The 15,737-nt window shown below is 45.5% G+C and overlaps 1 long non-coding RNA gene across 1 annotated transcript; it reads right to left on the reverse strand.

The window, feature by feature from the left end:
* Positions 1–11,675: 11,675 nt before the first annotated feature.
* Positions 11,676–14,555, reverse strand: LOC115537596 (uncharacterized). The gene is made up of 2 exons (XR_003974834.1): positions 14,443–14,555; positions 11,676–11,891 (listed from the first exon to the last, which is right to left on the reverse strand). It is a non-coding gene; the product is annotated as an uncharacterized LOC115537596 (long non-coding RNA).
* Between the last annotated feature and the right edge of the window lie 1,182 nt (positions 14,556–15,737).

Here is a 15,737-nt window from a genome sequence, read left to right on the forward strand (position 1 = left end):
ACACACTATAATCTATTTTCAGTGAGGCTCTTTGAATCCTTCCCCCCTTAGCCCTTCACCTCTGGGACTAAGTCTGAGGAAGATGGTGCCCTCCAGGGCCATGGAGCTCCATCGATATTCACACCACCACCAGCGTCTAGACACCAACGGGGGGGATTCATCTCCCGGAATACCTCATGGATCCATCGTACCCATGGGGAAGAATTTGCTGCTGTCTAATCTCCAAATATGTCCATAAATGTTTCGTTTTAAATACTAGACCCTCCTGCTTGAAGTATAACTGTACAGCACAACACCATGGGCCTTCAATTAGAGATTCTGACAACTGCATGAACTCAAAATAATGTTTTTAGCTCAAACTCGAGCATCCAGCCTCGTCTCCGTTTCAAAGCCTGTAATCTGAGCTCCAGACATTCACATCTTCACTGTCGCTACGATCAAACGGCCGGAGATACTCCCTGCTGCCTTCTGATCTGCTGAACTCTTACGGCGCTTATCGGAGGACTCTGATATGCAGGGCTGAGCTTAATGTCCTGCTTTGTATTTATGCAGTCTGGTTTCAGTACGGACAGAACACAGAACACCCTGCACAGTGAGGTACTGTTACAAGTGCATATGGATACACTTTGGTGGTCTGTAGTGCCTAGGTTGGTCGGCCAGGCACACAGTCACCCATCCTCTTACACTATAACATTAACTTACATTACATTAAGTTACATTTCACTTTGCGAACGTTCCAGAGGAAAAAATACAAGAAATTCAACAAAAGGCTATACCTAAAAACACAAAAAGAGCAACACAATATGGTCTTGTTAAGCATCCATCAGGCAACAAGGAGCCTGTTGTCCAGCCAGTTTCTATTTCCCTGCTCCACACTGTTCAGATGGTGTTGATTCTGTTGCTGACTGCAGGCTGGAGTGTTTCTACTGTCTCCTCTTCCTCCTCCTCCTCCTTCATCTCCATAACTCTCCTCCTCCTCCTGTCATCACTCTTCTACTCCTCCTCCTGTCATCACCGTCCTCCTACTCCTCTCCAACACTCTCCTCCTCCTCCTTTCGTCATCACTGTCCTCTTCCTCCTAATTCTCTAGTCATCACTGTCATCACTGTCCTCCTCCTCCTCCTCCTCCCCTCTGGCTGGTCTTGGCCTGATGGGTGGAGGTGTTCTCACTACTCTAAACAAATGAACATGCTGCTAGCAGAACACATCTCTCTCCTGTTCTGCTGAACAAGGGGAACCTCGGCTCTTTGTCAGCCCAGGGCGTCTGTATCTCTCTCCTCTTCCTCCAGGAAGATGGATTGACGCATCCCTTCCTCAACTCACTGTTCAGCCAGGCAACTGTCCTGGTCTCTGTGTCTCAGGCTGCCTACCTAATATTAAGGACTTTAACGAGCGTAGGTATCCTTGAGCATGATGCCCCCTAACCCCTACCTGCCCCCTTAAGGACATGCATGTGGATCCACTGTCAGTTGCTATGGACAAAAGAACATGCTAAATGACTGAATGGTAAAAAGTAATGGGAATATGAAATGGATTAACAAATGTCTGAGACAAATGCAGTTAGAATAAAGAGTGGTGTTGATATATAGTTGATTTGTAATGTGAATATCACGATGATGAGAGTGGTGTCTCTTTCTCAATGTTGGCAGACTAATGATGGATAAAAGTCTGGTGGTGATTCTGACACAGATAAATAATGGGTGATAAAGGTCATTAATAGCCATGAGGGCACATCAGCCATTAACAGCAGAGGTCACTGACATCCATTAGGATGTTATAAGGTTAAATCTCTCTGCCTGGTATGATTAAACATGATTCATATCCATGTTGGTGAGAGTGGGGCCCACAGATGGCGAAGCACGCGCACGAAGACTTTGAGAATATTAACGATGGATATTTATCAGTTTTAACGAGGACGTCGTGCGGGGAAAGAGAGTTTATGTCTCCTTAATCACGTTAAAGCTGACGCTAGCGTCCGGGTAAAAACATCCCTCGTGATTAAGCTGTTGGCGTCTGTACTCCGGGGCTGATGGCAGACGCTCCGGGCGTTGAACCCACGGCTCTGGGAGCTTAAGCCTCAGGAACCAGACCTCGGATTACCTGCTCCGTCAGCTAGTCAGCAGTGTTGGGTTTAGAGGACCGCTCTGATTGGTCGAGACCCCCTGTGTGCCGCCCTAGTCCTTTTTAGAGAACATCAGTAGGACCAGAACGCCGCCATGCTCATTAACCCTCATAAACGATGCTGCGTGTTAATTCTCATTAACGAGCTCACCAGTAATTACCGCTGGCTCCTCAGCCAATCAGCAGCCACCAGAGGGCAGAGAGGGTTTTATCATGCGCCGCCTCTGGAGATCAGGTGGGATTGTCTGTATTGACGTCTACTGCCGTTGCATACTAAAAGGCACTTTGCACCACCACAGCCACGACAACCTCTCTGCCTGGGATGTAATGTGACAGGAGCACTCATCTCTACATCGAGACCCCTGACCCCTGGCTGTGGAGGCTCTTCCATGCTGTCTTCACTCTGTAATCGTCTGATGATTCATCCCCAAGATGGCCCCCAGTCAGCCGACACCTGTCGGATTCCTCCCGGAAAAACATGTTTGCTCCATTTCGTTACTCTCGCTCTCTCTCTCTTTTGCCAGCGGAAGTGCAAACACAAGTATCTCTCCATTTTTAGCTCAATGCTTCTCTCTCTCTCTCTCTCTCTCTCTCTCTCTCTCTCTCTCTCTCTCTCTCTCCCTCTCCCTCTCCCTCTCTCTCTCTCTCTCTCTCTCTCTCTCTCTCTCTCTCTCTCTCTCTCTCTCTCTCTCTCTCTCTCTCTCTCTCTCTCTCTCTCTCTCTCTCTCTCTGCCTTATTTAGACTGACCGGTTGGTCTGTTGTATTTGTGTATTTCATGCTACAGGGTTTTCTGTGCACTACAGACCACTGGAGTTTGTAGGTAGGATTTGCAGCTGTACAAGTTGGTCACATTCAGGGATGGACTTGGACAAAAATTTGGCCCGGGCCTTTGGGATGGAGAGCCCTTTAATGAGACTGCGGGAATAGCATGTGTATAATTTTGCCACTGTGTAAAGTAATTAAAAATATTCTTTACCGGTGGATATGTGCTTTGCAACTACATGTCAATGTTGGGTTGTGTGTGTGGTTAGATTTTTTTTGAAGATCACAGGTAAATGTTTTAAGCAATCTTGTCCATGTACAACATATTAGAAATTGTAAGTGCCTAGAAAGGTAAATCAAGGTTGAAAAGGTTCCCAATAGTGCCAGATAGAAGTATTTTAGTGGGAGGTAGAAATAGTCATATCTAACAGCATACAGCGAAGATGTCACATTGTTTGCCCCTCACTGCTGGATACAGCTCCACAGAAAGCTTTTTTTTCAACGTTTGCAATGACAAATGAGAAAAATGTCTCTGTCTGTCTCTGGCCAGGTATATAATGAGGGGCTGTGTGACATTTCAGAGTGATAAGTCAAGCCTTTGAGGAGAAAAATTAGGACACACACAGACAATGCATCGAAAACACCAACTATCCTCAGAGGGAGATAAACGGGAACTCAGTGTGTCATCAGATTTGACAGGTCGCGGAGCAGTCCAAGTTGGGAGGGGCTATTCTGCCGCTCGCATTACCCCATTCACTGTTTTAAAAAGTTACCCCCCCTCTAAATAGACAGTAATACATGGGCCCCGTTTTACTGCCAGGCCAGAGCTCCGTTTCGCGCTTTTTGCATATATCCAGCAGGCCGGCCAGAGTCGCGGCTTGCGCTACTTTTTTAAATATTTTTTCTTAAATTGAAAAATGACCGCCGACCTGCTCGGCCTGAAATTGTCCTGCCATTCGGGAAATAGGCCGAACCTCCCGATGGCCAGACCGTGGCCAGTCCGCCCCAGGTCACATTCATATCGCATTGGTGCTGAAAATAAAACTCTGCTATCCTTGAGTTTAGACTCCAAGACCATTGGTGTGTAAGAACCTCTGCTGACCCTGTGTTAAGACCCCTAGACCAGTGGTTTATAGAGACTGCTGACCCTGTGTTAAGACCCCTAGACCAGTGGTTTATAGAGACTGCTGACCCTGTGTTAAGACCCCTAGACCAGTGGTTTATAGAGACACTGCCAACCCTAAGACCCCTAGACCAGTGGTTTATAGAGACACTGCCAACCCTAAGACCCCTAGACCAGTGGTTTATAGAGACACTGCCAACCCTAAGACCCCTAGACCAGTGGTTTATAGAGACACTGCCAACCCTAAGACCCCTAGACCAGTGGTTTGTAGAGACACTGCCAACCCTAAGACCCCTAGACCAGTGGTTTATAGAGACACTGCCAACCCTAAGACCCCTAGACCAGTGGTTTAATATAACCTCTGCTGACCCTGTGTTAGGAGCCTAGACCAGTGGTTTATAGAGACCTGGTCACTCAGCGAAACAGGAAGGCTTTTGTAGCCAGTTCAGCTTTTATGATAAGCTTCTATCATGAAATACATCCGAGCTGCTGGAGGACATCTGGGTCAGGCTGAGACTGATATAGGAGAATAAATAAAGGCACATGTTGCGTTTAACCAGAAGGAACTTAATGGTTAGCAGAAGTTGTGCATTTTACAATCCAAACGAGCGACACAAGTCTCAGTCCATCACTAGCCTAGTGGTCCGTGAGGGCTCAGCCCTTCTCCCATTCTTCTGCTTATCCTTTATATATATTATTATGATTATTATAACATCATCTGTGGGCCCTCCAGCCGAGGTTCTATCTCCCGGCAGGCAGTGTCTCCCCGGGGGTCCGTGGGGAGAGGCAGAAGGTTAAATGTGTTTCCACCTGGCCCCGCATGAACTACTAAGTAGATCAGGACCTAGCAAACGCCCCCCCCCCCCCCCCCCATGTGGAGATTACGGTTCCACCATCGCTCTGCATGATGGCACACAGCAGACTTTTATACTCTGAGCAGCAAATCTGCAGTGGATAACCAGAAGGGTGGTGGTGGAAATGATCAGGAAACTCAGTCATTACTTTTTCCCCTCGTCCTCATCAGCACTCAACGCTGTCGTCACCATGGAGACGATAGCTGTAGGCCTATTGATCACCTGCGTTGTCTGGTTGGATTCATTTTTTATCTATTAATAGTGTTCTGACACACCTAATAATTAATAATTCAACGACTACAAAGGGCAATCAGAAGATGGTTTTAATAAATTGATGAGGCATTTAAAATACTATTCATTGGACTGGAATATTTTGAAACTAAAAGGAGGCATTGATTTTGAGTATTTTCTCTGAGCTGTATTTTTTCTCTGAGCTGTGGTACAAGCTTATGTTTGGAAGGATGGCATGCCAGTTTAAAATGCTTCCCTAAAACATGTCATGTTACTTAACTGTCAAATGCCTGACCGAACTTTTGCCAATAAAATAGGCAAAAGTAGAAAACAGTAGTAAATAAAATAATTCAACGAAGAATTACTGTTTGACCTTTTACATATGGTTTTAGGTGACTGCAGTCAGGCCAGCTGCATGCTAATCTAGCAAACAGACTTTTTGGGGAAATCTACAAGTATACAAATATGCATATTGATTGCTGGTTGTCCGACTATTTAATCTCTATATAATATTCAGTGGTTTCTCCTACAGAGTCATGTGTGAAATTATGAATAGCATGTTTAAGACTATCTTAAAGTCTCAAGAGAAATTGAAAGACTTGATATAGTCACGAACGGCTCAGCGCGTGAAGAGGAGCACTGAAGTGTTTGTGTCGGGTTGCGAAGCAGAACGTTTTTTCATAAACCCACAACATGTATACGTCAATACAATATTAATCGATGGAAAAAATAATGAATGGTATCGACTTGAGACCCTGCTGGTTCAATCTACCAACAAAAACATTGTTTATCTCTCCGTCTGAATCATATGTGTGTTCAATGAATCCTGGAGGCTGTTCCATCGATCAATCCCCCCCCCCCCCCCCCCATCATCTTTCCAAAGCCTTTCTGAATGCCCTCTGGTTTCCATGGAGATGGGATTAAGAAGGCTATTCGGCGACATTTTTAGGAAGACTCTCACATCAACTCTCACATCAACTACGTCTCCTCACTCACACTAAAGCGTGGCACCACATCACCCCAGTCCTCAAGAATCTCCACTGGCTCCCCATCTCACACCGGATCCACTACAAACTCCTGGTCCTCACCTACAAAGCCCTCCACCATTTGGCCCCCCCATACCTATTTGACCTTCTCTCCCTCTATCAACCCTTCCCGGGCCCTCAGATCCTCCTCAGCCGGTCTCCTCTCCACCCACACATCAAAACTCCACAGCCTTGGTGACAGAGCCTTCTCCAGGGCAGCTCCCAGGCTCTGGAACTCCCTCCCACAACATATTCGTGACTCTGAGTCCCTCACCACCTTCCAGTCCCGCCTCTTCTCCTCTGCCTACTCCAATATCACTCACCAACCCTAGCCTCATCAACTCTAACTTTTTTTTTTCTTGTTTATCTATTGTTGTGCCCCTATGTAAAGCGCTTTGAGTGTGAGAAAAGCGCTATATAAATTGAATCTATTATTATTATTATTAACTAACGGACAGCTGTTCTGAGGAAACCCAAGGCAGCTCGCTCATAGATGGAAGCACTGTTTCAGTGTGTGTGGAGGTAAAAAGTAAATATCATATAGGCTAATTCTCTCCAGTTTAGGATTATCTAAGTAAGTAAATCGTTGCTTACTTATAGTCATTTAGCAGAGGCCTTCATCCAAAACAGCTTGCGATTTAAAGTATGGTTAGTATATCTTAAAACATATTTATATTGTCTCCCAAGGTGAGGACTCCTTGGATTCCAAAAAACTCAGTCTAACATCCATGTACTGGTTTGGATCGATGTATTAAGGTGGTTTGTAACCATGCCTGGCTTTCCCCTCTTCCAGTAAAAGTAAAAAAACAAAGAAACATCACCATTGCAACGGCCACGAAGAGACTCTTTCTGTCTTATCCTTCATGTTTAGAAATCTAGATTTAACTTTTGCAGTCCTAGATTTCAACCTAAGAATTCTGAACTATTAATTCTTGGTTGTTAGATATGAACTGTAATTGTTTGACGGTTCAGAAACAACTGTAATATATTGGTGTCCAAAACTGACACACTTGATGTTTAACATCCACTAATAATATAACTTAGTATTGAGAAACCAATTTGAATAGTTCAGCATCCAGACAGCGACCTCCACTTCAGATGAAGTGTTAAATGAGGATTTGTAACGGGTTCACGGAGTCAGGACACAGTTCTTTGTGGAAATGGAGCGAACTCCTGTTTATTTCCACTTCAATTACACAATCTTAAAGACACACGAACAAAAGGACAACGGTTCACTGTTCAATCCGTCCGTCTCCTGGTTTTACAATGCTCTCTCTGGCTCGCAGAGAGCGTCTTCCTCCTCCCTATCTCAAGCCCCGACTGAAAGACAAGCAGGCACATAAATACACACTTCCTGATTGGGTCAGATTGCAGACACCTGTCCGCAATCAGACCCCATCACCCCAGCAGACCCGGTGCTCCATGCTCCCCCTGCAGGCCAGACGCCGCCCCACCTCCACAGGATAATAATAATAATAATAATAATAATAATAATAATAATAATAATAATAATAATAATAATAATAATAATAAATAATACATTTAATTTATAGTGCCCTATTCGTCCGAAGATCTCAAAGAGCTGCAGGCTAAAAAGCAGTGGTGTTAAAACATTGAAATAAAATTTAAAGAAAAAGGGGTTTAAAAACATCTAAGAAGGGGGGCCAAAGGTTTTGCCTTTGAATATCTACAGTCAGTGGATTGTGGTGCCCTCAAGGTGTCAGGGGGGGCGTTCCACAGGCGTGGGGCAGCACCACAGAAGGCCCCATCTCCCATGGTCCTAAGTTTTGTTCTGGGTATGGGGAGGAGGTTTGAGTGAGGGAGCGTAGTGTGTTATGTGGGTTGAGAAGTTCCTTGAGGTATGGGGGAGGGGCATGTCCATGGATACATTGGTTGGTGAGGAGGGAAACCTTCTATTCAATCCTGGTGGGAACGGGAAGCTAGCGGAGTGAGTGGAGGATGGGGGCGCTCATGTTTGCGCAGGATACCACCAAGCAGACTATTCTCACTCCCTTCTCCTCCCTCTCCTCTCCCCCCCATTTCAGATAACGCCAGTCTGAAAAACCTTTGAGACGTCAGATAGTGGCTGACAGGTTCAGAGAGCAGCGCTCGGTGCGTATAAGTCTGTGGTCTGAGGACTGTTGAGCTGAGGAGCGTACCGCCGTGCTCACAGCCTTCCTGTTTAGAGTTGAGGAGTATCGCTGAACCTTTTGGGCTGCTCAACAATCAGACATATCGTTAGCCTCTGAGCGTAATCTCCTAAATCATATTTAGTAAGTAAGTCAATGATTATGGAATGTAAAAAGCACCCTGATTGGCTTAGGATATAGCCAATGAGGCACAGTGAATCAGTAGTGTCAGGAGTAGGGTTAAGTTGGATATCACAATTTGGCCAAAATGTGACTTAGGCAATTATGCAATGAGGCTAACAAAACATATGCATGCACGATCCCCCCCCTCTCCCCCACACACATACACACGCACGCACGCACACACACACACACACACACGTCTTTTCAAATGTCGTTGACCTTTAAACAGCTAACCCAGAACACCATGGTCACCACACATACACAACGTTTGTGGATCTTCTGAAGATCCAAAGAGATGAGAGATGCCTTTTTTCTGGCCACTACAGTTTGGGGCCGGGGCAGGGTCTGCCAGAGTTTGTATTTAGAGCTGTAAAGAATAGGAATAATATCAACTCCCCCTCGTTCCCTGTTGTGCTGGTGTCTCCACTTCCTGTCGGATCCTTCTGGCAAAATATGCAAAGGAGCGCGGAAGCTTCAAAGATCTCGGGTTGCATCTGTTTTACCTTCACAGCGTGTCCAGAGGACCAGAATTGTTTTGCTATTCTTTCCATATTTTCTTATTTTCTTACTGGCGCCTACATTTGTGTTTTATTTCCCTGCCTTTATTTATTCTTATAGTATGTAAGCGATTAAAATATTTAATCGTGATTAATCGCATTAATGTCATAGTTAACTCACGATTAATCGCAATTAATCACATTATTTTTTATTATTTTTCTATGCTAAATATCCCTTGATTTTTTTGTCCCATAATTCTTCTCATTTTAATTCTCTTATCAACATGGTGAAATGCATCGGCTTGCCTTGTGCAAAGGATTTGGCATATACTGATCAAAACAGGACGATACAAAAAAAAAGCCTATAGTGCAATTAAACGACTGCTTTGAACAAACGTCACTTGAACATAGCAGTCAGGCTACTGCTTCTGTGTTTTGAGCCAAAGAAAAAAAAAAAAAAAAAAAAACTTTTTTTTTTTTTTTTTAATATTATAATTGCGTTAATCGCGCGATAAAAAATTTAACGCCGTTAAAATTGGTTTGCGTTAACGCCGTTAATAACGCGTTTAACTGACAGCTCTAGTATGTATATCTTCTGTTTCCTCCATCTAATGCAAAGAAATGTTCCTCCCGGCATCTGAGCACAGGAGAAAAAGTATTGCTATAAAAAGATTTTGTTATTCTGCACCTCACGGTCCTCAGATGTCCCCATTACGCCTCACACTCATTATCACTGTCTCCACCTCCATGTCCTCATTACACACTCAGACACACACACAGACACACACACACGCACTACAAGAACCACACACGCACACGCACGCGCGCGCACACGCGCGCACGGACACGCACGCGCGCGCGCTCCTGACCTCTCCTCCTCATCCCCCAGCTGCTAGAACACTCCCTCCCCCCTGGAAACCAAGGCTGGTTATCTATTGGCTGCTGGCATGAGTCACCCTGTCGTCCTGAAGTCCATTCAGACCTGGGTTCCTGAGCTCAGCTGGACACAAGGTTTCCGCTGCAAACAAGTCTATTGAAGCGCGGTGCGTTTGAGATGCATCGTACACCGCCCGCCCGAGTTGCTCTTGTGACCTTATTTCCTGGCTTGTAGCACCTATAGCGTTCCTGTTTGTCTTTGTGGGCATTGCTACTCTCTGAGTCTGGGAAGAACCGTCATTGGCTGGTCATTTTTATTGTTAGCTACATTAGCCTCTTCAGCAAACAACAAAACTTTACATTGTATTGCACGTACAACAAGACATAACAACAATGCATAAATTGGTGACCAGTTTAGAGCAGCTATGTAATCAAGTGTGTAATACCATTAAAAAGACCAACCTGGCACAAATACAAAGAAGATGCATCTAATTATGGGCACATCCATCTTTGTTTGTCGAGGCGTACAGTCAACCTCACTGATCTCAGTGGACTCTCAGGAGCACGAGTGAGACAGATAAAAGCAAGAAAGCTGGGAGATTTCCCACTTTGGAACTCATGCAGGTGGTGTACGATTCGTCTTGAACGCACCATAACACCCCTACCTCGTTGATCAGCTTGTGGGGACATCAGGAGCAGCCTCAGCCAGCGGTGGGTTTATACCTTTTCATCTCCAGAGGCGCTACAATAGCAGGTGTTGCACCACAAGGCCCTGCCTCACACATGTCATGGAGTCACAGTGTAGCCAGCTGTCCTCTGGTCAGCTCGCCACCACCGCCGCCGGATTCTCTTGTTAGTCATGATGAAACAGACCCAGGATCAGTTAGCAGCTGTTGAACTGGTCGTCCCCTGGCCGAGCACATCTCAGTCCCATCAGCACATGAGTTAATTACAACACGGAGCCGGAGGGCTGCAGGCCTGGACGGGCATGGCCGCAGGTTTGATGCTGCTGCCAGGGGCGTAGCCAGGACATTATTACTGTGGTGGCCAGCTCTGGCCAGTCTTATATTTGGGGCACTTGATTGTCGACGGGGGGGACGAGGACGGGGACGGGGGGGACGGGGGGGGAGCGGGATGGCCAACATCTGACCAGGAGGGGCCGTGGCCCCCCCCTGGGCCCCATGTGGCTACGCCCCTGGCTGCTGCTGACTAGGTGTCCTTGAGCAAGACGCCAGACTGCTACCTGCTGAGCAGCCGGTTGTTGCCCTGCATTGTTGACCCTGCCGTTGAAGTGTGATTGTGAGGGGATGAATGTGAGGGGGCGAGCGTGTGTGGGGGAGGCATGAAAAATTCCTTGAAAATGCGAAGGCAGTCTGTTTACCATGAATGGGGTGTAATTGTTTTTTTGGCTATTTATTCAAGGTTCCATCTCTGTTGTGAATTAGCATTCAACTGGAAAACTTGAATTACATTGGGATCAATAGTATTATCAAATAGTCTTTGTCCATGGTCTCTCTCTCTCTCTCTCTCTCTCTCTCTCTCTCTCTCTCTCTCGTTCTCGTTCTCGTTCTCTCTCACGTTCTCGTTCTCTCTCACGTTCTCGTTCTCTCTCACGTTCTCTCTCTCTCACGTTCTCTCTCTCTCTCTCTCTCTCACGTTCTCTCTCTCTCACGTTCTCTCTCTCTCTCTTTCTGTTACTCCCTTTCAGAGCCCTCTAGTGGGACTTACTAACCTTGAATGAGTGGGAGGCTGATGAGGATGGGTGGGGGAGTGAGATAGCTGAACCGGTACACATAGACTTCCTCTGTTTTTGAGTATAATGTTTAGCGTTATAGAACAGTTTTTGTATGCATTCAATAGTCAACAGACATGATTAAACTAAACACATTTTATTATGTTAACCCAAACCTGACATTTTCTACGATTCAGTGGAATCCTCCCATCTATTGTGAAAATACCCAGCATGCACCTGGAGCTAAATGCCAGTGAGTTGCTGAGCGATGGATGGTGACCTGGAATTCCCCTGCAGCCAATCGATGAGCCTCGCTTTCATCACGTGACCCGAGCATGGTGACTTGCCCCGTCGCCCCTGAGGAGAGAGAGGGGGATGGGGGAGAGACAGAAACAGTGTGAGGGAGGGGCAGAGAGACAATGAAGGACAGAGAGAGATTGAGCGAGAGGGGTAGATGTCAGCTGGAGAGAGAGAGAGAGAGAGAGAGAGAGAGAGAGAGAGAGCTGACAAATGAACCAATCTATTTGACCTTTTCAGAGCCTCTCTCTCTCTAATCAAATGTCTCTATAAACTCTTTATCTTAAGCCTTTTCGACCTAACATGACCTGTAGTTGTAGATCAAGACAGACAGTTTGGGTGTCATTAAAACTTTTCCTGCCTTAAAAAAGTAATTTAATTTCTTTGACTTTTCTTGAGAGAAAATACCAATCGCCACGTGATGGTCAATGTTCCCTTTTCTATAATAAATAGGACAAGGCTCAGTGATCACAACAAAGATGGGACTCCACACATGATGAAAGGATAAAGCAATATATTTATTAGAGATAATGTTAGAATATAACAGGTTATTATGGGAGAAAATGGCCCTTAGTCAACTAAGGACCCTATTCCAAGGGAATTCAATGAGTCTTTTATTACACCTCCTGATTGCCCTCTTATAGGAAATCTTGATCTCATGTTTAAATCAGAGCAGGTCCTAGGCTAGGGTGACTGGTCACAACTAAAGCTGTATCTCTCACATGGTTAAAGGAGCCATTATCTGGCCTATATGAAGGAAAGTTCGAAAAGGCCTACATCCTCATTAGTCGCTTTTACACTGCCAAATATTCCCGTCTTATACCTGCCTTTTTCCGGGCATGGTCCACGTGTTTACACTGACCAAGGAAATACACCGGCTTGATTTCGCACCCCAATGTCCCCTCTCAAACCCTTCACATATTGGGGGTTTCATTTTCATGTAAAGACGGTACCAGGCCCAGGATTTGTGTAGAGGTGATGCTGCATTGTCTCTACAACAGAGACAACGCAGCGACATCAACATGAGCAGTTCATACTGGAGAGACAGTGACATCCGAGTGGCGAAGTCACGCCCCTTCCGGTAGAGCTCATGGGACCTATGAGATCGAAAAATATGAATGGGTGTCAATGGAGAGAAAATAATTATTTTCTGGTCCCAGTCTTTATATGCCCTGGATTACACATAGGTTGTTTGTGGATCTAAATGATAATTTTTCATGAAAAGAAAACTAAAGATTTTCGTGAAGAAGTTTGATAATTTTAGGTTTTATGTGAGGCCGCTTTGTGAACTACAGCTCTTCGCTGCTCTCGACGCATATGATATACGTCACAACACCCGCACTTGGAACTCGGCACAGAGATGGCGTTCTCTCTGCCCCACTTCACCGCTGTTTCCAAGGGGAGGATAAAAGCATCCAAAGAGCTGAAAACCATCATAAATCGGGGCACGTGCAGAGTTTCAGTTATGCCGATGGGAAGATTGTCGGTCTTCTCCACGCCAGTCGCAGGGAGCGTGACGTCACATACGAGCCGTGTAGTCTTTCTCGTTGTGTTTTCTCTACAGCCTTTATCTGAACAATTGCACAATAAACGGTTGAACTCTTTGCATGAAAAATTATAATTTAAATCCACAAACAACATATGTGTAATCCAGGGCATATAAAGACCGGGACCAGAAAATAATTATTTTCTCTCCATTGAAACCCATTCATATTATTCGATCTCATAGGTCCCATGAGCTCTACCGGAAGGGGCGCGACTTCGCCACTCTATACAAGCTGAAGCTGCCTGATCAGGAGTTTTTTTCCAAACCAACTCAGGTTTTGTTATTACTTCTGTGCAAGTTATAATAAAGTCTTTATCTTTCAAACCTTGTCCTTCTCAACCTCTCGTTTTTGAAAAAGTGTGGATTTTTATAAACAATATCATCAGTGGGGAGGGTTAGTATGAGTGAGTGATGAGTATGCTGTGTGTTTTAAGTTCCATGGCAGTCATTTTTTATTAATTTAATTAATAACAATTTAATGAATTATATAGTATTTTGTTATCAGAAGGCGTATATTTTACTTTGAAAGTCATACTCTATAATCGCTTTCCATCTTCCTCTTCTCGGACACTTTCTGACCTACACTGTCTGATCCTTTAATTCACAAATCGCTCATCAATTCAAAGTCAATGCCCTGCTTTTTCATTGTCCTACGATTGGTATTCAATACATTGGCATTAAAAAAAAACGTAAAAAAAAACCTCGTATCTATCAGGATCCTTTAATTAAAAAAAATCCTGGTAGGCATGATTTGGCAACGTGTGGGTACGGAGGGTCGGACCCTGAGTTTCTGTTTCATTTCCCGAAAGGAGCCCAGCAAAAGGTCCTCCTTATCTCCACACCACGACACCGCAACAGTAAAGTGAAGTAAGGAGAATATATGATTGCGTTAGTCTATACATTTTTTGCTAACTCGTTTCCCTGAAGTAATTAAAGGAAAGTGCAGAAATCCTAAATGTAAATCGAGGTGGAGTCACGTTAGGCCGACATGTTTTAATACAGCATGTTCTGTTCAAACGAAACGTCTCCGGCTACCGTAGGTTGCCATAACAGGACTTACGTTACCTTTCTGCCGGTCGATCCGGCTGGTTGATGATTGTTAACCGAATTCATCCTCTTCAATATTGACTGAACATAACCTAGTGTAGCTTGCATCTACTGTAGGCGGCAGGCCTATAGTAAAATGGCAGATAAGTTGCATACCTTTGTGTGCGTGCGTGCTTTAAGTCACTTCTAAGTGGATGTTTACAGCCTATAACTAATTTAGTTAATTAATTAAAAAAACTGATACAACTATAATTCATTTAGTTAATTATAGGCTGGGGGGAAAAGCGTTATTTGTCCAAGAATAGAAAGGTAGAAATTTCAAGGTGTGTCACTGTCTTTGACCATTTCCATTTGACCCCAGCCTTCACCTGAACCTCGGCCCACAATGGACCCCAAGAAGTGCCACCCGGGTTGGACGGCGGCCGGCATGGTAGCCATGCTGGTCACGGTTCTGGTCATCACGGGCGGACTCCTGTTCGCCCTGAAGGGCGCCACACAAGCTATTAACCTCCAGCGCCAGTGCCCCCCCAGGGACCGCCCCCGCGACGACGACAAGAGCCTGACCGCCATCCTCGAGAGGATGAGGGAGATCGGCTTGCCGCCGCCCAGGGTCGAGAGTTGGATGACGGTGTTCAGCGTCTGCGCCCAGGCCATGGTGGCGGTGTCTGTGGCGCTCACGATGGTGGTGGTGCTGTGGCTGAAGAAGGCGTGCACCAGAGCCAGGGTTATCCCCCGGATGAGGAGACGCCTGGGGTGCGTGTCGGAGGAGCCTCCCACCCCACAACTCCTTGCTGCCGGATGACCCGGCCTCCCCCGGTGCTGTTGACCAGGCGTAGCTCTGTACGATCGTCGTGGTTGTTGGTGAGCTGGCGTCGCTGCTGTCTGTTGGTCGGGACCGCCTGCTGTCATGTCGGATGGCGCGGCTTCAACTTTCGATTCACGATCATGACTTTGAGCGCGGTTGGGAAACTGATTCTGCTTGGGTTTATTTGGTGAAGGATCGTTGGCCGTGTGTGGATGTATGTTGACCTCTAGGACTAAATTCATTGTAAAAGGGTTCTTTGCTTTAAGTTCAGGTTGTGGAATTGGAAATTAGTTTTAAAATGTTGTTTCAAAAATACTGTTTTATATATTTCTCTGATTGTGTGTGAAAATGACTTGTTGCTAGTCTGTATCCTTTACCTCGAGTTCCTCCATTCGGACCGTAACCTCATACATGAGTGTGGAAAGTGCCTTCTGTGCCTGACTGTGTCTTAAACAGCACACGGCAAACCCCTTTCATTCAGAGAACTCGCCCTGTACTACAACCTCTG

Source organism: Gadus morhua, chromosome 23 (assembly GCF_902167405.1).
Source record: "Gadus morhua chromosome 23, gadMor3.0, whole genome shotgun sequence".
In the NCBI taxonomy this organism is placed as follows: Eukaryota; Metazoa; Chordata; class Actinopteri; order Gadiformes; family Gadidae; genus Gadus; species Gadus morhua.